Genomic DNA, 22,658 nt, shown 5'->3' with positions numbered 1-22,658 from the left:
AGATCGGCATATCTACCGGTACCGGTAATCATGAACCAACACTTACACTATAACGTTGATAAACTATTTTACTTCTGATACGAAACACAGAGTCCACGTCTGCTTTAGTATAAAGAGTCCAAAGCCATCCCCTCCCCTTCTTTGCTGTGAAAAAAAATTTTAAAACCCTCTACCACTCCTGATTTTGACAATGACTCTCCATTCTCTCCCTAGAGATCCCTCCTGTCACTATGCTAGCCATGGTTCCCTAAATGATGATGAAATTTGCAAAGCAATGATTATAGTATCAGAAAAATTGATATGAATCCGAATAATATCTGATTGTGATTAGGTCAAAGTAATTAAATTCTTTGTTTTGCGTCCACTCTAAATGGGAAATGGTACGCGTCTAAGCAGCTGAAAAACACACACAAGAAAATTAACACAATGTAATTTGATTGCAGCAAATAAAAAATTGTAACAAAATTTTAGTTCAGAAAAGCTAAGCAGTCATGTCCTAAAATTTCCTATTCAAATACATGGTGTGTGTTTTTCATGAAAACCTTAAAAACCTACGGGGATGGGGACGCAAAACAAAGAATTTAATTACTTTGGCCTTATCTATTTTACCTCTTACCCCTAAACATGACTACACTTTCATTTCCCATGCTCCATTGCTGCAAGGTCATTTTGTGTCATGGTAATATATCAGATTCAGATATGGGAGCATAGGTCAGTTGACATGTATTTCACTTTACCTCATTTGTCATACTTAATCAACCCAAGCTATGGTATTTTCAATGTTGTTTCAATTTCATAGGCTAGGCTTATTGTGTTCAGACTGTGGAATTGAAACACAATCGATTGATAGGTTCTGCCAATCATCTTGCTATACTGTTCACAAATCACATGACAAAAAGCAATGGGAAGACTTGCTGATCTGAATGGGTTAAATCCAGAAACCAACGAGTCTTTAACTGAAATAGTCTTGTTAAGCACCTGTTAATCTCATAAGTTGCCTGTTAACAGAAAATCTAGGTTTCCAGGGAAACGAAAGGAAGATGAATCACTGAAGCTATTCCAATGGTTTCAATACTGTAAAACATTAATTTTTCAGTTTGAGTGTGCCTAGCAACTTTTAATGAAAGAAAATGTTCCATGAGACAGAAATAGCCTCCTTCAATATCAGACATAATTTGTTCTGTGTTGTGATTACATGTACAAACAGTATTATACAATGCAATATCAACATGCTCTAAGTATATTACATACAGATCTGTCACTAAATCTGGTGCATGTCAATGGGGTCAAACAAATATTCTAAATATAACCTGTAATCCTTTTTCACTCCAGGCTCTAAAGTGAACAGTCACATGAATAGTCTAAGTCAGACTGAGAATTTTCCTGCAGGATTTTTATAAAGAATACATCATACCAGGGTTGGTTGTGACAAGTCTGATAACAGCACCAAGCGTACTGATATACACACTCATAATAACAAATATAAATCAATTATTCATGGAAGGACAATTACCACAAGAAATGTCAAATTACAGAAATCTAAATTGCATTTTTTTTCTGCGATGAAGTTAGGTCATGATCACCTTGAGGAGTAATTTACTGTTTAGGTTTTAATTTTTTTTTTTAATTATGCAATCAGAGTGGTAAATCAATATCCTGTTTGAAGGCAATGATGAATTATTGAAGACAGTTCTAGGATTTCCTTTGTTACTTGACAGCACTGGCTTCATTTGAATTGGTATTCCTGAAATCTTTCATTTTAATATTTACAGCTAACAGCCTGATCTATAAAGCAATTTGACTCTATGGCTATGCCACTCTGAATGATGGTTTCAATCAGACAATAATGATGAGGACATACTAAATTTTCATTTTACTTTCGTTTCTTTTGAAATATAACATCAATATCTGAAGTAATAATGTATCCTTTCATCAAGTTTTCAAAGAAGATGTGGAAGATTTTTGATGACTGGCACTTTCAAGGTTGCTGAGTATCTCCATATTAGTTGTACATATCTGCAATGTTCCATTCTTTTGAATTATACAATTTCAGTGCCTTGTAAATGTGACATCATTTTATCTTTCATTGAAATATCACAGTTTTTGACAGTTTTCATCATCAAGGAGCCCTATTTTCCAATGACCATTACTTTTCATCAATCCTTTTTGCAAAAAACCTTTATCAGATTCAAATCAAGTATGAAATTGGTTCTGAAATTTGAAAAGATGATCTATATTCCCAATAGTAAGGGTGATTTATTTTGCAAGGAATGAAAAGTTGTCAATGAAAGGAAGAAAAAAAAATTCTGATTTCAATGAAAAAGAAATGGTAATGCTTTTGAGGTAATGTTTTCATTTCCTATAAGAATGCTTTCCTTGTTCAGCATTTTGTCAAGAAGACACAAAAGTAGATTGACCTGCAAAAAACTCATGTCGATTTCTTTAGATTTCACATGAATTGTGTTAGTTTTTCAGTTTGTGTGAACAAAAACCATGCAGGAGACAGCCTCCATTCATGGTTGCATTAGACGTCACAATCAATAAATGAATGATTGTAAAGATTGATTTGGAATTTTCACCAGGGGTTTGTAATGACAGATTTTTATGTCCAATGTTCTCATGCTACACAGCCCACACACAGATGCATTCCAGACTTCTGCTAGTTATTCTGGTTAATTCAAGGGAATGGCGGATATTGATAGAACAGCCTAAAAAAAGAGCACAGTTTTAATTAGCAAAGGGAGTGCAACCACATAGATTGAACAGCTCACTTGATCGGCCTATCTCACTGATGTACACTGTGGCGAACATTATCAGTTGTAGTATCTCCGAACACTGTGGCTAATTTTGCAATTGACCCATTGGTCCATCACCATGATGTCTTTGTTGCTGTGGCTGTAAATTTCAAACCATATAGCTGTCTGTGTCTTGCAGTTCTTACATCATCACGTCACTGCGTTAAAAACTCCACTGCAAGGGACTCACTGCCATTACAAGAGCACGAATCTCACTGTTCTGCCTCCATCGTTGTGTTTGCTAACATTTTACTGTGTATAGCAGATACCGTCTGAAGCCATCGTTTTAATAACACACTCAGCTAGCACACTGTACCCACAGCCAGACTACGTATCAGGTTTCTGTCTGCAGAGAATCAACTTGGCTGGCTAACAGAATTCAATTCAGGTCAGTGGAATTTTTCAATTTTCAAAAACATTTACTTGTCCTGTGATGCCTGAATAATCTAACAGAAATTGATTTCTCAAAAACATCATTTTTATCTGCCATTGTAAATTTCTGCCAAATCTATCTTTCACATTATTTTGCCTCATCTCTATGAAAGTTAATGACAACATTGCAAAAAACTCCAATCAAAAAGACATGGATAGATATTGAATAATATGGTATGAGACATTTTGAAACAGACATTTTAATTTTTAAAAGGTAATGAATATGTCATTTTACAACGCTGTCCCATCAACCAGGAAAATGTAAACATTGCCCCATAAAATACCGGTTTAAAATGCACCAATACACAGCTACAGAAATACTGTGATGAAGAATTATAATGATGAATGATGCTGGCACCAACATCTCAGTTGTCATTCTGAGTAATTTAATGTCAGGGAATATGTGTTGTGTTTTATTTAGTGACCGGGGGAAAAGGTCCCATCTTTCTTTAATTCAAGAGCAGTTCAGGACATGACCTTTGACCTCAATAAAACAAATGTGATCAGTAAATGGCTCTGTGTACTTTTTATCCTCTAGGGAGTGTTTTCACTATGAAGGTGAATTCTTTGTTGGCCCAGCTTGCCTGATTAACATGTGCATACCTCCCGTCATCAATTTTCTTGGTGTAAACACTTTCTATCTATTCATGCATACTGTCACCTTTCGATTTTGAATACATCAATTTTTACCTTCACCTTAAACAAGGTGATAAACAGTTTCATAGATTTGAGGTCACTTTTTGTTTGCATTTTGATGGATCCTCTGCTTCTTTGAAATGTATCTCTTTTGACTGAACGGATTTTGTTTGCAATTTTACATCATCAAAATGTAATATTTGTAGTGGGTAAAGATCTTAGCAGGCATATATTATTTGACAAATCCAGTTATCAAGAGAAAAATTCACCAGATCTTGAGGAATTTGCCATAGTTGCACTTTGATTCTTTGTAATTGATTCAGAAATGCAAAGTATAAGGAAATGTTCGTTTGACTCACATCAAACATTGAATTTCAACCTATCAAATAATAAGCTGACTCAATGAGTCACTGGTGAAAGCTTTAAAATATCTGCTAATTCAGCTTCAGACTAATGTCCAAGGATGTAAAACAAATCAATTATTATATGTTGGATGAAAATAAATTTAAAAGAAATCCATTATTCTGAGTTAGTTGGAAAAGGTTCCTTGTCATCAGATAAATATCTACATTTAAGTCATTTATGGTAAAGAGTGCCTACCATTGTTTTTTGTGTATTTTCATTTCCTGATGTTAATTCCCATTGAGATTCTGTAACCACTCATAAATGAATGTTTTGAAAACTGGAATTTCAATGTGAATAGTTATTTTATGGTGAAAGTTTTAAAGTATTAAATGTTACTATTTTCACACAATTTTCCTTCAGAAAAATGCAGGTAACAAAATAAAGACTTATTTGGGTGAGAAAAACTAATATTATTGCCAAGAATTCATGCATAAAGTTCAACCAAGCAAAAACTGAGAAGATAACTATATATCAGTTTTATTAGCAGAAAATTAAAGTGTATGCATCCTTTCTTTCAATATTAAAAACAACATAAGAAAAACTGTTCAGTTGCAACCAAATCTATAGGGTGTGAAAGAATTCATCAGCTTGTCTTTTACAATGATACATATCAAGCCTCAAAGCTCTGACTCAAATATATTGTTGGAGTATAAATATCTTTCTTCAAGTCACTATTGTTAGGTGCCTCATTCTGTTCACCTTCACATTTTACAAAACCATGGCGCATATTTATTTCTTCCATCCCACGGCGTTATTCACATTACTGTAGTTGTATGCTCCACAGTTATTTCACATTATTGTAGTCGTATGTTCAACAGTTATTTCATGTCAGAAGTAATTATTATGATGACTATATGGCTTAAGTAATTGGCTGGCTGTCAGAAACCTGTGAGCAGTCACTCTGAATTGAAAATAAAATGTGTCAATACATCAATAATTCCATAAAGTATGGCGATCACAAAATAAACACTTGGTTCTACAATCTTTGGTACATCATAGATTCATCAATGAACACAGCTGTACATGTAAGAAGGGTTTTGGAAAAATTACATCATCAGATTTTGATAAAGAAAAAAATTAAACATCATTTTGCAGAGTCAAAAATCATCAAATTATCAAAATATGGAAATTCTACCAAAAAAAAAAAAGTACCACTCAGGTCAAGTGAGAGAGACATACAATTTTCTTTGAAATTTGACAAAAATGATGCAATAACACCATCCAAAAAAAATTCACAAAAAGTTTTAATATATGTGAGAATTCACAGAAAAGAATTTTTCAAGGATTGTAGAACACATTTTTGTTGTGTATTTCATTTTTGGGGTATGGAGGAAAACAGTAAGTCTGTTCATTTTGGTGATATGGCTATGATGTATATTGGTAATTAGCCATTATTTGTATACTACTGCTGTATACCGGTAGGATTTTTTTTGAGACAGCAACCTGACTGAAGGGGAAATTAGCATGAAGCAATGATGAGGCAGATTATGACTGCAGAAGCAAAACTATTAATATGCCTTCCAAAAATTGTATTCCAATGGGATGTACGATTGGGTTGGATATTCAGATTATTTGTAGTACATGCACTGCTCCTGGTGTATACTCATTTTGAAGCTTGATCAACATAAAGTAACATTTTCATCGTCTTGTTTATGTAAAAATCAAAAATTTAATTTTTTTCCATAGCGGTTGCATAGTGCGGATAGCACTGAACCATTTTGAGTTGAAAATATCAGTAAATTTACAGTCTGTATATTCTCAAAATGTTGGGTTGTGTACTCTTGATCTTGAAAGAGAATGATGGAAACTTCCTTCGAGAAAGTGTGAGTATAATTTAACATTTTTAGTTTGAGGCATGTACTAGTACAGTAAAGTACGACATATGAATTTACAAGTAATTATAGACAATAGATAGACAATAGATAGACAATAAATAGACAATTGATAGACAATAGATAGACAAGAATCTGAATCAAGGAGTGGGTGTCTAAGTATGATTTACACTCACAGTTCAAACAAAAGTTATTTCTGTACATATGTATGCTGACTACAAAACAGACAATTGCTAGGAGTAATCATCTTCAAGATATTATCCCCACTCTTTCGCTTGTCTTCAGTTTTTACTTTGGTTCGGGACAAAGAAATCGCTTTGAATGTAATTAGGAAAACTCAACTCATATGATAATCAGACATGTTTATTTCTCTTTCACTGACCTTTGTGATTCAGTTTAATAGTTTCTATGGTAACTCAATTTCAAGTCCAGTTTGATTTTATTTGTGATTTCCAGAGTTTGATCAATCACAATTGTCATTTGAAGCTATTCTTGAATTATTTCTCTGTAAAACACAATGACAATACTATATATACAAGCATTTTAATAATGATGTTTTTTATATGTGTTTGTCATTTATGTCCATAATAGAGTTCAATGATATGATCCACAGTGATTGAATTCCATGTAAAATCAGTAAAAGATATGATTTTGGACAATTGTGTCATAAAATTTGTCATCAAAGCTGGCCTATGCAAATTGTTAAGTGACCACTAAGGTGAGCAATGCGATAAGAAATGCAACTTACTTGACTTAAGCTGGTGGATTTTACTGTTCAGCCATTCAGGTATACCAGTCAATCATTGAACCCTTGGGACACAGCTGGGATCAGCTGGCTCTGGGGCAGATGAAAAAAAGGATGTCTGGCTATTGAAAAATTGCTTTAAATTGTTCAGAAAGATATTTTTGAAGATTCTGCAGTTTTCAGGCAGCTGTTTAAGCAGCATACTGTTTGATGTCCATTGACATAAAGACTTTCATCTTCGAAACACTGCATTGTACCACACATATATAGTTTACTGACAATTTTCCTGGCTTTAGCAATGTAATCTAATAATCCTGGAGACATGCCGTATAATAAATATGTCCAATGATGAGGTCAGCATGATGTTCCGTACTGTACTGCAATATGTTTGTGGAATGCCAGGTGATAGAAAGAGCAATACGGTATATAGTTTGATGTTGAACTGTAAAAAGAGCAACGTAAACTTTACCCCTTCCTGGTCTGCTATTACGGAACCAAACACTATAGACTGCTATAATTCCGGAACCAAACAGTGTAGACTGCTATTCCGGAACTAAACAGTGTAGTCTGCTATTCTGGATCCAAACAGTGAAGACTGCTATTCCTGAACCAAATAATATATCAGGTCTTTGGTGTAAAATTTATTGTACTGCATTTTTTGTTTGAATTTAGTAGATCAGTCACATATGCAATAAGAATATAAACATGAATTCAGAATCTTTGCAAAAAATCATAAATTAGTATGATGTGTAGCCCAGAAATATACTCATTTCATGCTATGTCAACAGGGTGGCCATGGTAACATTCCTATTCTGGCTGCAGAATGAAATGAGGACGAATGACATTTAATGCAATATATGCGTCTACATATTGCGATGAATTCTACTAGGAAACGAAAGCTGCCATTCAAGCGATTTTCTGTACTGTCCTTTAGAAAAATCACTGAATGTTGAGTAATAATAGTCTCCCTGAGGTATTTTTTTCATTAAAATAGATAATTCACATCAAGAAATCGTTTTTGAAATTGCAATCATAAGATCATGAAACAAAGTAAGTATCCCTATCTATTATCTATTAATAGGAACTTTGGGCTAAAATATTATGAGTAAAAAGATCCACATACAAATGTTTCATTGAAAAACAATGTTATAAGACTGCATTGAATTTTCATCCAATGGAAATTAATGTTTCATATTAGGAGAATAAAGTTGATGTATAAAAGTGACTTTTTCTGCATTTTAAAAAAGCATGCTGAAAATTAAATATGAATCATATACCCATCAAATTTCAACAAAACTTTTCGTTATTGTTCAATTAAACATTTTATGATTCTGGCATTCAAAAATGGAATATTCTCCTTAGGTACAAGATTCAGTTTTTGATGAAATGGATAAAACACGTCCACGTTACAAGATAGTTCATTAAAGGGCTGGTAACTTTAACTTTTGGTGATTATTTTTACTGTATGTTTTTGCTTAATGTATGTCATTCAGTTCAATTCATCAAAGTATGTTGAAATACGCATTGTTCAGCTTGTCAACTTGACATGTTGTGTATACATGTAAAGTGCACTATCACTGCTGACGTTTGCATTGTAGTCTATAAGGCAAAAAAAAATTAATTGTGCTATTCCGATAACACGGTTTTCAAAAATAGGGTAGGTAGGTTGGCAGGAATTTTTTTCCAAAATATTTTTATCTTTAAATATGTATTTGTCAGGGGTTCAGGGCAGTCAAACACTGGCCAAAACATTTCCAGAAAAATGTATCATACACATAAAAGGAAAAAACATAAAAGACATCCTTGTTCAAGTAAAAATCAAATCCCAAGTAATGAACACCTGATTTTACAGGTTTTTTCTTTCTTTTTTTTTACTTCGGTTCTTATGTAGCTCTAAAAAGTTTAGGTTGAGCAGGTAAAAAATAAGGTAGGTCAGGTTATCGGAACAGCACAACTTTTTTTATTCAGCCTAAGCCTGTTCAATCCACACACTTGTCAATAATAACAATATGCAGTCTCTACATGTAAACTGGCTAATGTGACAAGCTAGATGCTGTGTTACCCTGCTTTTTGCAGTAGAACAAAAAACTTGTTGACATACATGTATAACACAAAAATAGTTAAGAAACACCAAAATAGTTAAAAAACCAAAAGTAACTACCCTTTAAAGTTGTTGTTATAAAAAGATATCATGATATCCGTAAGGAAACTTCTTTTTTGTTTCAAAATTCCTGATCATTTTCTTCTATGCTTTGAGAGAATTCTGGTATTTCTACTTTTTGGATAATGTACTTACACCGTGCAATTTTTTTCGATATTTCAAACATAATCTGAGTCACTGTTTTACAATCTTACAGCTGAAAGTTAATTTCCAGTAGTAATCAGTGAAAATCATAAATTCATGTACATTATCAAAGGTTGTATCAGCTTTATACAGTTGTAAGTGAAGAAAAGGAAGTGGTTATGCAATAGATACCATGACGGATGTCCATAAATGTTACTGCAGTGACTGTTAATAGCTCAGATATTGACACTCATTAAAAGTGATAATTTTTCAAAGATTGTGACCTGCATAATTTTTGTCTCGGGTACCACTCTTGTTGGTACTGTGCAGTATTAACACATGGTGAAATGTATCACACAAAACCACTCTGGTATTGTAATTAAATATTTGCAACAGTATTAATGTTTCGTCTCATTGAAAGGAAATTGTTTACTTTTGGTATTTGTTCCATAGTTGAGTGAATTTTTCAATACTTGATGAACCTGAAGCTTGGTAACATACAGCATATGTTTGATGTAGAATTGTACATAGCAGTATTCAGAGTCAACATTACAGGAGCTATGTCATACGTCATCGACATCAGAAAACTTCAGTCGTATAGTATATTTGACTTCATCTATTGGAATAATTTTCTCATTACTTACAAAGAAAATGTTAATAAAGAGATCTATCAATAAGACCAGGACATATATTCATGATAATCAAAATGCTGGATGTAAGTTAAATCACAATCTGACTTTTTAAATTGAGGACCAGTTGTAATTTTGGGTCAGTTACATTGTTCTATCTAAATATCTGCAACACTTTTCTAGCAGAATATATATTATAATTGTGCATTTTGAATAACAATTCCTACCTTTTCAGTTCACCATTATACAATGAGTTGTGGCCTAAAATTTATACATCGCTGCAGAATATATATTATTGTGCATTTTGAATAACAATTCCTGCCTTTTCAGTTCACCATAGTGAGTTGTGGCCTAAAATTTACATCTACATTTACCTGTCATATTGCAATATTCAAATACCTTGTATTTTTCCATTGCTGTACAGCTGTGTCAATTCTAGAAAAAGAGTTCTTTAATAATTCATTCTTTTAATAATGCTAAGAAATCACGTGTACGCACGTCTTGTTTGTGCAATTGTTAACGGGCAACGAGCCTAATTGCCACCGTACCTCTGTGTACCTATGCTGTGTACAGATGCACTAGTTGCCCTAGCCGCTGGGTAAACTGAAGTAATTAGGGCACAGCCCAGTCTATGTTAGGTAATTGTAATATACTATCTCTTCACTGAGATTTAGCAAGATTTTATAACTATATGTCCATTAACGTGTGGTACATTATTTGCACTAAGTTTTGAGAGAATTTATAGCTATCAAAGGCTAGAACAATGACAAAATATATTGTATACCTGAATACTTGATGCTATAAATTGATCAATTGCAACTATGGTGGTGGGTCCATCATCATTTTTCATTTCATCTCACATAAATATGGACCTAATTATTTATGTGTCACATTAGTCATACTAGATGCAGTTTCCAGTGGCATTATTAATGTACAGTTACAAAACAGATGTCATATATGATCTATTAACTATAACTAACTATAACTATAACTAATACATTGATTTTATGATGATTGCTAATTTGTAAATATTTTATTTATCCATCTGTCTGTATTGGTTTTCCATGGCAATTCTGTAATCTTTTGTAATCAGTGTCATAGAATTGGCTCTGTGATATTCCCAGTTTAAAATGTTTGAAATTGGAAAAAGGGATTATGCATGTAATTATGTCCCATACTAAGTATACATGCGCTGAGGTCAGAATAGCAAGGAAAGCAGGTCCTAAAACCGCAAAGAGATTGGGAGGTTATGACTTATATGCTTGTCTCACTGTATTTTAATACAGGGATTATGATAGATATTTTTATTTGTACCAAACTTTTAAACAGGGATTGATAAAAGGATTAGCCATGGCATGTTTTACCGGTAAAAATATTAACTATATGGCGTTGTTTGTGATTTGCAAAAAAATGCAACTGAAGATTCTTATCAAATCAAGAATAACATTTTTGGGTCACCATCCATGCTAAGTTTGGTACTAGAGAAACAAATAATAACCTAATATTGATTGATATTTGAAATCCCAGTGTTCAATCTATGGGGAAAAATAAAGTTTCCATTTTCATAAAACAAAGATGGTTAAAACCTTACTCCAGGAGCATATTACAAACAATTGGTAGATTAGGAAAGTAATGTAAAATTTTCAGTGAAAGTCTGAATGTATATCCTATTAGTCACATTCCAACTTAATGACCTATTTTTTCTGATACATGTACTGAGGTACAGAATCTTCTTTCTCAGAAATTTCTGCTGGCTGATTTTGATATAAAAATCTGACGTGATTCATTGAATAACCCTTTAGGCAGTAAATGACTGTGCATTATTCAGACAGGGTTTCAGGATGTCTGTATCTGACATCTATGCAAGCTAAGAGATATTGATTATTCATTCTTGCTTTAAAGAAGTCGATGATTTCAAGGAAACATCGAAATTAAGGTAACACAAGGCAACGGCCATACCTCTAAACAGCTATCAATTATATTCAGCATGTGTAGGAATGTGACTCAATGCTCCAATCACATAAATTTAATGATTTTTTATACAAATGTTGATTTTTAAGTTCTTGCAGCTACAGTTTCTTCTACGTAACCCAAAGCATACACAGTATTCAGCTTGTCAACCTGTACTTGTAGACTGCGTTGTTGTTGTTGACAAGTAAAGTCTGGTCAAGACTAGAATTTGAATGTAAATATACACTGAGTGCATATATTACATGAATGCAGTGTGCTGGCAAGTTAAAGCTCCATAAGCTGTATCTTTTGGCTAATTTTTCAGAAGTCTTGTTTTGTGGTTTCCTTACACTTTCTGCATTGAATCCCTAAACTGTAATATGATGCCAAGTATTTAGCATATCAACACAACATATATGAGTATAATCTACATTATTATTGTTGAAAATTGTATTCAAGTCCGGACTTAGAATTCATTTGTAAACAAAAAATGATAATCACACACAAACAAGCTGTGTTAATTGACAAAAAGAGTACTCAAAATTTCAGCATGACAAACGGATTAGCATCATGACACACTAGTAGTTGATATTGAAGCAGAATACTGAAAAACTTGCCACAAGTTACAGCTTATGTCCCTTTTATAATGTTTCAACTTGTATTTGGGAGTTCATTGTATAGCTGGGGAGAACTACAAGAACTTGAAATTGACATAACAAAACAAAAATTGTTAAAATATATTATAAGGTAATTCACAAAATACCGGGAATTATGTCTGAGTGCATCATCCAGCAGTCCAAACCACATGGCATCATGGGACAATACTGAAGCGTACTATGTACAGTGACATAAATCCGGATATTTTGTGAATTGAATCTTATTACTATATCTTTTTCATCCAATTTTACCAGAAAGTCGAAATTAAAGTGCATTTTAGGATTCCTGTTGCACACTACAGTGTGTGATTGCAAGCAATTGCAATGCGTTCAGTGCATCTGCACGCACAAAGAAACTTCAACCCTCACAGTTCAGCACGTACGCGGTAGAAATTGTAGTTCATCAGCATACAATTTTATTCAAATTCACAGGGTTTGGACTGACCATCATTCACTGCATATAATAATGAATGTTGTAATGTCATCTATATTTTTTGTCAAGCTAAAGTCTCTTGTATTTTCTCGGTGTTGATGTAAAGGTGATAGAGGTAAAAGATCAAATAGCATCTAATGACAACTGAAGTTATTGTAACTTTGCATCAAAGTTGTAGAACTTGGCCGCATCCTGAAACTTATTGTATGATGAAACTCAATAAGTTACGTACAGACCAAAGTGTATAGTAATCAAACTCAGCAGCAGCACTGGCCTAGGCTAATAATTCATAAAAAAGGATCAATTGTGTCATGAGGTAACAGCAGGTCAAAATCAGAAACGATCGTAAAACTTCGGGATGTGAAAAATACGCTCGGGAAATGACATGTTTTTATCGATATCTCGCGATCCGCGCGCAATCGCCACGTCATATATCGACCGTTGGCATTAAAAAAATGTGTTTTAAAAATGTTACCAAGTGGGAGTGCCTCTTTAATGATGCTAGCGCTATTGTAGTGTTAATTTCAATGTTCTCTTTATTTTACTATTTCAATGATAAAAATTGCATGCATTATTCTGCCGATATTAATTTGGCCAAATGACTTAATTATATGTTGCTAAATTAAACAGCCAGGTCTTGATTCATTTAACAACAACTAAATTTCAAATAAATTAATGGATAACAGTCTGACGAGTTAAGTAAGACCTGATTTTAATTTCAGATATCATAAAATATGCATGGAAATTTCATAAAATAGTTCCATCATATGGCACACTGTTTGCCAATGTCATTTGTTGCCATGTTTACCAATGTTTGGTAATTGCTTATTTGATATTGCTTTCAGATTTTGACAGGTTCCTAATTTGCATATCCTGATGACTATATTTTGACAAAATGTAGCAAATATAAATATACCTATAGCATGAATTCAGTGTAAGGGAATTCTGTAGCATTTTTACTCCACTTGCTTTGATAGTCTGACAAATGTTTATTTCTAATTTGAGTACTATAATGCATGCCAGAAATTTAATCAAATAAACTACATGGTTTAATTGATGCACTTATTTGCTTTATCTCTGCATTTGATTGTTACATAAAGTGATACAGTGTATGTATAAGGCTTAGTGAAATTAGCCTGCAGCTTTATCCCACTGCAGCTGTCCAGTTTACATTGATACATATTGAAAATAAGCAAACATGGCTGCAGTGTTTACTAGTAACAAATTATATCTGTTCTTCACTTTTTCATTATCTTTTTCTTCTCCCAGGGAAGATTATGAAAAACTAAAGCTAGAAAAATTATACTGGTACTGAGCATCATGATTTTTCCCGTGTAATTTTTGCAATGCCTAATTGCCAATACATCTGTTCTGTCAAAGTTCTTTTCATATAACACAATTACAAAAATATCCAAGTTATGAAATGTAAGGGTGCAGTGTACATTAGGAAAAAAAATCACAACACACCGATATTATAGTGGAAATTCAAATTTATTCACCCGATTCAATATTTGTACTGTATTGTATTGTGTGTAATAAATGCTGTTTTATTATACAATTAATCTTTTTATATCACATTGTATCCTTCAGTTGTCAACAGTGAGATATCATAATTATTGGATTATCAGATAAAAATAGTAACAGTTGTACCATTAGATTTATTTACTTGGATTTAAAAGCAACATTCTTTTGTTTGTAAAGGGAAATGGAATAAATATCATTGATTCTTATTATTGCTGTTAAATTCCATCAAACAACTCAAATGAAACCATTCTGTGCAGCTCTTTTCATAACTAAAATAGAAAAGGTTGAGAAGGAGTGAAATGTAATGTGTCATGATTTTCACATCTCTCTCTCTCTCTCTCTCTCTCTATATATATGTAATGTGTCATGATTTTCACATCTCTCTCTCTCTCTCTCTCTCTCTCTCTCTCTCTCTATATATATATATATAGAGAGAGAGAGAGAGAGAGAGAGAGAGAGAGAGAATATATATATATATATATATATATATATATATATATATATATACAATATATATATATATATAATGTATATATATAATGTATATATATATACATATACATGTACAGAGAGAGAGAGGGGGTATAATCAAGATTTGAAGACTTCATGTCAATCACTTTGACCGAATCCAAGTGTCAAGTCCTTCTTTTTTGGAGGAATAGTGATTTTCTTGACATTTTTGTGTTGAACTTTTCACTGTATTTTCCAAAATGTAAATATTGCATGTGAACTTTTGGAGGCATGAGCTTTGACAAAATATCTTGTTATTAATTTTTGAGTTTGGTACAATATCTCTGCTGATATAGATAACATAATGAAAAAGTTGATACCTTGATGAAATTTCTTGAAATGATTCCACTGCATCAAAATTAAAGTCTTGGAAAAGTTTTATTATGTCGTTTTTGCAGAGGGCAGGTGACTCTTCCATGATACGGTTCATCTGTGGATACCAATATTAGACTTTTACATGTCTCTGACAGTCATGTTTGGTTACTTTGTCTCATTTCTGGTATAGTTTCTTCCACTTCTACAAAGTCTGAAAATGACATTCATCATACATCATCCTCAAACGTGAAAATTTGAAGGAATCATCAGTTGAAATTAAAAATTCATGACATTGATGGTTAATACTCAGTGGAATTACATGGTAGATACAATACTCTTTCTTCTTTGGAAAAAATATAACATCCTATTAAACATTTAACTGTGACAAACCTGGATGTATTGATGAATATTCTAATCTAGTATTAATACAGAGTGGATTGGAATTTTAATATCATGTTTCTAAGGTATTCAGTGAAAATTCTTGTATTATTGATGCAATTTGTGGTAAATACTGTTGAAATTACATTTAGTATATTCATTGCATAAACTGTAAATAGCGATTATATCACAGATATACACTGTTAACAATGCTTCTATTTGTATGTAAATATCATGTTTTCTCAGTGTTTACATTTTGAATAGATTTCATTTCAAAATTGCTAGTAATTCTACAGATACTCTAGAATTCCCTCTGAGATTATTGACATAGTAATATAAGTTATGAATTAATTTCCTCTAAATGCAATATAGCATCATTGGCATTAAGTCATGAGTTGTTCCTCATTTTGAACAGATATACAGTCTCATCATTTTATTTACTTTCCATTTGAAATGTAACAGTGTCCAACACAGTGCAGTGTTCCCCTTTAATCTCAAGTCATAAATATTCCACAACGAATGAAATTGAAATGGAATTGTAATTCAAATCACTGTAAATAATTACTTACCCCAGCAGTATGCCCCATGGGTGATATTCTTACCCTTTAGCAAGACTTCGACTGACCTACACTCATAAATCACGATGCAATAACCATGCAGTACTCCTAAAATATTTTACAGAAGATTTCACGTACATAGCAGAAAACAATAATCAAGTCTAATTTCTACCTGGTTTGGTTCTGCACTGACACAAATTCTAATTTCTGCATTCAGAGTAAGAAGCTTAAGATGACCTGTGAAGATAGATTTGATACATCTAAACTTCAAATAAACACGACAACAATTTGAAGCATTCAGGATGGTAGTTATTACATGTGTCTTGAAATGACTCTGGTATGTTACAGTCATCCTTTGTATATCTGATATCAATACCTTTGTGGATCTGAGTCAATCAGCTGTTCTCCTCTTATTTTGACTGTAATGTTGGAAATAAAGATACCGGTATTGTTTTTCCTCTTCCCTGTTGTTGCCATGGTTACAAGAATTCCAACTGCTACGAAACAATCCTGACAGTAGAAAATATAAATGGAATGAATGTTCACTCTATCAATTTAAGTCACACTTGTTATTTATCAGTGTTTTACTCTGTTGTCCTGCATTCATGTCAATGCAACATCAGTTAGTGCCAGTGGCTTTTTTTTTACAAGTTTTTATTGAGTTTATACAGAAATGCTTTTACAAACTTATGTCTGATTACATCTGGAAATATCTGGAAAGTTGTACAATCAAGAAAAATATAAATAAATACAATACACTGTTAATTGTTTGCATTGAATATTTGGTCCTAAGTAACAAGTTTTAAGTATCCAGCCCATTTCCTTATATGAAAGTCTAATTTTAATTTGTTCTTTCTGTTTGCAATATTATATTTGATTTTTTGTATTGACTGTACATATTGTTTGTAAGCTATAAAATCTATCTTCACCTTTTTACAGCGGCTAATGTATATAAACCTTTTACCAAGAAGAATAAGAAAGTTTACAAGACATGAGAGACTTGGATCTCCAAGAACAATTTGCCAACCTTTCAGTTTACTCAGGAACCCTAGTTTACAAGTTCAAAGGAGAAAAAATTTATCCCAAAATAACATGACATGTTCACATTCACTTAACAAATGCATCAAAGTTTCCTCTTCCTGCTTGCAACATGAGCACAATGGGCTTTCCACTCTTGGGGGTTTCATTTTATACAGTTTAACATTTGTCATCAAAATATTATGAAGAATCTTAAATTGAAACTCACAAAGTTTTGTATCAATAGTCATTTTCTGTGGCAACTGATAATATGCAATTCGAATATGTGAGAAAAATAATGTTCTGCTCGAGGTCTAATAAAAATGTTCTCAATGATTTTTTCAGTGATCATTTTTGTCATACATTACCAAATCATTCCCCAACTGTACCCTAGCTTCCCCTTTGGGTTCAAGGAAATCTACATTTTGGCCCATTCTATTAGGTATAGACTGCGGAACTCCTTTATTTCGAATATTTTCCCAACTGATTTTATGGCCATTCTCCGTGTATAATTGGTCAAGATAATAAATGCCAATATTTGCGAAATCCTGATAAAACACTGATTTACCTGCAATTAAAATATCTTTGTTATTCCAAATAATTTTTCTCTGTGGAGAGACTTGGTCTAAAGAGGGCTGTTCTGTTTGCAATTCTGACCAAGTCTTTAACATGCTATGGAAAAAACCTGTTACCTCTAACTTAAGTAAATCAATATTAAAATTACATTTCAACAATAAATCTATACCTCCTAGTGGATATAAAATTCTCTTCAAAAACAATTTCCATGGATGCTTTAAAGAATCATCACAATATCTCTTTATCCAATTGACTCTCGCTGCTTTATATTTAGCATAAATATCTGGCATTTCCAGTCCCCATTTGCCTTTTTACCTATAACAGTGTGTCTAGCTATTTTGTCTTGGCCACACCACAGAAATTTGTACAACATGCTATTTCCTTAAGTTTCACATTGGGAATATCTATTGTTGACATTACATACTGAACTTTAGACAGCCCCATTGATTTCATTATTTGTATCTTTTCCAGTAGTGTAAGATCTCTGCTTTTCCAAAAATTGAGTGAAGTTTTTAATTTCTCGATTGGTCCTGCAATATTCATATTGGATGCAGTGTCTTTGATATGAGATATAAATACCACCCACAATCTTGATTGGTTCTCTAGGCCATTTGACTTTAAGTGGCTTTTTCTTACACTTTTTCATTTTTCCAAGCCACAGTGCTTCTGACTTATCATAATTAATTTTCAAACCTGAAAAACTTTGAAAAGCATTTAAAAGAGTAAACAGATTTTTCGCTGATATCACATCCTTTAAGAAGCTGTTAGGTCATCAGCAAAGGAGGCATTCTTAATTTCCTTACCACCAATTTCAATACCTTTAATACCTTCTTGATTACATAACTCTATTAAAAATATTTCTAAACTTAGTATGAATAGTGCTGGGGATATGCTATCACCTTGTCTCACACCCCTACTCAATGGAAAGTATCCTTTGTTTATAACACAACTTTCAATGTTAGTGTATAACAAATTCACCCAATGTATAAAGGAATGTCCAAAATTAAATGCCTGAAGTGCTTTTAATAAGAAATCCCACTCCAAACTATCAAAATTAAGCCTTCTCAAAATCGATTTTCAATAGTATACCTGTTAAACTTCTTTCATGTGTATAAGACATAATACTTTCAGTTAAACGTATAACAGCCCCTATGATTCTATTGCTAACAAATGCTGACTGAGTTTCATGAATAATTTTTGGAAGTATTTTCTCGAAACGCTTTGCCAAACACTTTGTACAAATCTTGTAGTCCGTATTTAAAAATGACACAGGTCTCCAGTTTTTGATATATCTGCGATCCTTCCCCTTTTTTTCTAAAAGAGTAATAACACCTTGTCTTTGTGAGGGTGACATCTGCCCCTTTTCAAATCCGTTATTTAGAGCTGCAACCAATTTTACACCTAGGATATGCCAAAACTGCTTGTAAAACTTTGCTGTTAACCCGTCATTACCAGGTGTTTTGTTATTTGGTAAATCTCTCACTGCAAATGTGGCTTCCTCTGAGGTAATTAACCCCTCACAGAAATCTGAATCCTCCTGGGACAGCTTTGGAATATTACAGTTATTATAAAACAAATTCTGATCAGACATTATTTTTGAATATTTTTGTCCTGATAGAACTCTTTAATTTCTTGATTTATGTCCAAAGGATTAACAAGAATTAAATTTTCCTTCATGGAGAGTAATTTATTAATCTGTAACTTTTTGTAGTTTGCCTTTTCCAAACCTAAGAAATACTTGTTGTTTTTTCCCCAAGTTCATCCCAATTAAACCTAAATCTAACAATACAACCCTCTCTATTATAGTCCATTTCAGTCTGTAGATCCTCTTTTAATAAGTTAATTGTACTCCCAGGAAATTAGTTCATTCTTGGGGTCAGATTCTAACAAATTTTTAATTTCTCTAATTCTTTGCTCAAGTTTTAAGATCTTAAGTCTTCTCTCTTTGGCCTTTCTTTTGCAAGTGGCTTTAATACCATATTTGTCTTGGCTAAAAGGCGGTCACTCTAATTATTGTATGTACAATTTAGCTAAAATTTACCCAAAATAAAAACAGAAACTCAACACAAGTATGATATAATGGAATTAAACCAGCCTTTAATATTGTAAGCTTCCTAGCTTGCTGATGAAATTTATAGTGATAATAGTTAAGCCATTTGCCAAACTTAGACGGCAGTATTGATAAAGTATCAATAATTAAGTATTTAATTTGGAACAAGATCTCTCCAGCTGATCTTGTTGAAAAGGTTTTTGAATTTTTTATGACGATGAACATAGTACTGTACATTACATATATACACTTTAAAGAAAACACTATTTCCAAGATATATGCATTTAGACTTCTGAGAGTTTCAATTATGAATAAGTGAACGCTAGAATTCTTATCAATTGCAAATTTTTAAGTCTGCTTTAACAAAACGATTTATGATAATTATGGAGGGATCAAAGGTCTTCAATGACGTGGTGTTTTTATTGGCTTTGGAGAGAGCAACCATAGACAGTAAAGGGGGTTGTAGAATACAGCAAATATTCTGAAGAGTGATGGTTTTAAGTTTAACATCTTGCGATTTCATCCCTACTTTTCAGTGTTCATTATAAGGCTACAAGTAGACACAGTGTGCAATTTACCTATCTTCAAGATAGGTGACAGAATATAGGTGACAGAAGTTTTATGCCAAAAACAACGTGATGATTACAGGTGTGAAAAGTGATTTTATTCAGTCATTTATTGAGTGGAAATCATTGGTGATCAGGAAATTACAATGGCAATATGGAACTGTGAGACAATCACATTTTTTGATACTTTGCTAAATTTGTCCATGTGGGATATACCACTGACTGCAACTCTTTCATGATTTAATTTGTCAAATTTGTTCCCATGTTAGAATAATCTTTACGGCCCTGATACGGCTTTTGCGGCCCGAGGTCGTACGGCGGAAGGGCCCGAGCGTGCGAGGGCCTGTACGCCGTACGACCAAGGGCTGCAAAAGCCGTATCAGGGTCGTAAAGGTTTTATCATATACCTTATGGAATGATAAATATGTATTTTACATAATATTCAACATTGTTTAGGAGATAAAAATGCGTGCGATATCAAAAATTCATCGCCATTTGTGTCAGTTTTTCATAAATACGATGGCCGCTTCCCGTCGCGGATTGACATACATAATGACGTCATTTGTTTACCTGCAGAATTCTAGAACGCGCAAAGCAATACGCGTACTATTACGTGACCAACAGAGATCAAGGCTGAAATCGAGGTGTAAGAGGGACAAAAGCGTGATGTCAGTTTCTTGTAATTTATACTGAACAGGCACGCACTTAGTATACACAGGATTTCACTAGAATTTAGAAATAAAAGCCGATGTTACCGGCGCGGCTCCACTGTCGCCACGCGCAACTACGATCTGAGCGAGCAGACGTTTTCCAAATCTCGCGCTGGCTTTATGTACAAATGGAACGTTTGCGGATAGCAACGCGCGTAGTAACCAGAATCGAAATAGTTCAGAAATGCACGCGATTGCCCATATTTGGGCACCGGGCCGGGGCGTGATACGTAAAAAAATGCACGGATCTGAGGGCGCTTTCTCCCATAGCTTTACACAGGCACGTGAATGTAGGTATGTTAGAATTTGTATCAATTGTCAAGGATTACACTTATAATCAACATAAGAGCACAATATTCAAATCATTTTCAGTATCTAGTCCATTCTATCCTGACTGCAACCTTGAGTTATTCTGACATCTCTGTGAGGTTCAACTCTGTTTTGAATATAGTAAAAGTTTTATGATTGATGCTGACAAATCAAAGCTAGCATCAGATTAAAATTTGTGGTACAATCAATAATATCAACCAACATACCAAATTTAATGTATTTGCCCATAGGTAGCAAAAGACTGCGCCTTAGATTTATTTTCTTGAATACAGTACATGTACGTTTCAACAAATATGACACAGCATGGGAGAGAAAATGGATCCATTGAATTTGCAAATTATTTTTCAGTCCGTGAAAACAATCAAAATGACAATGTATGAATCGATTCTTATGGACATTTCAAATGAACTGAATGCTGTTCATGTCTTAATTTTGAAAAAATACGCCACAACAAAGTTGATATATGCAGATTATATATAAGTGCAGGCATAATTTAATATACAAACTCCTGATGGAATACGGAATACAAATTTATTTTTGAAAGGGAAATACCATAAAAGATTTGACTATTTCAATAACTAGTATATAAGTTTCAATACCTAAAATGTGTACTTAGTTTTTTTCTTTTTGGTTTTGAACATTGTAAAGGACAGAAATTTCAATAGACATAAGCAGAAATAATTCCTTCAAAAATCAGACAGACTTGGGGGTGACTTCTGTGATAACTCTTGTACTAAATATTTCATGACAAAGTAATGTCTAATGTACTTCTTGCTATTATAAAAGAAATTCTATTTTTTAGGAAAATTGATTCATTACACAGTAACGTGAAAAAATTGCCTCTATTATCATATAAGCAAATCCATTCTGCTCAAACGTCTTAGCTTATACTTATGCAGTATACCACATAGTATAGATATTGCCATACTCTACATCTGATTTTAATCAGATTTATTTCAGTTGCTTATATGAACACTATAAGATGAAAATTTGAGTGTCTTCTTTTTTAACACATCAGAAGTAATATTTGTAACCCACATTGATCAGGGTCATGTTTGAAAATTTTTGAGTTTCAGACAATACTAAAACTACTTGATAAAGTGTAACTTTGTGTTGTAATGATATGTCAGGGATTGGGCCAATCTTCCAGAATATCTCATCATTATAAAAGAGGAGTCATTTTCAGAAATGACCCAGACTCGTAATAATCCTTTGGTCAAACCATATAATAATTTAGTCAAGTTGACAGAATACTTCTGATCTTTAAGATATATCAACATAGAAGTGTATTCACTGATGCAACAGTTTCCAACACATCAGATACTACA

The 22,658-nt window shown here is 33.0% G+C and overlaps 1 protein-coding gene across 2 annotated transcripts in view; it reads left to right on the top strand.

The window, feature by feature from the left end:
* Positions 1–22,658, top strand: part of LOC139151373 (putative diacyglycerol O-acyltransferase MT1468) — a 388,693-nt gene that overhangs the window by 295,578 nt on the left and 70,457 nt on the right. The window contains exon 1 of one of the 2 annotated variants that reach the window (XM_070724143.1): positions 2,636–3,183. The exons of the other annotated variant lie outside the window; for it this stretch is intronic. The gene's annotated coding sequence lies outside the window, so the exon portion shown is untranslated. Of the gene's footprint in view, positions 1–2,635; positions 3,184–22,658 lie in introns of those variants that run through there. 2 annotated transcript variants of the gene reach the window in all.

The sequence above is a fragment of the Ptychodera flava genome, chromosome 2 (assembly GCF_041260155.1).
Source record: "Ptychodera flava strain L36383 chromosome 2, AS_Pfla_20210202, whole genome shotgun sequence".
Classification (NCBI taxonomy): Eukaryota; Metazoa; Hemichordata; class Enteropneusta; family Ptychoderidae; genus Ptychodera; species Ptychodera flava.
Note: the sequence above shows the minus strand (reverse complement) of the source record. Positions and strands in the feature narration are given on the sequence as shown.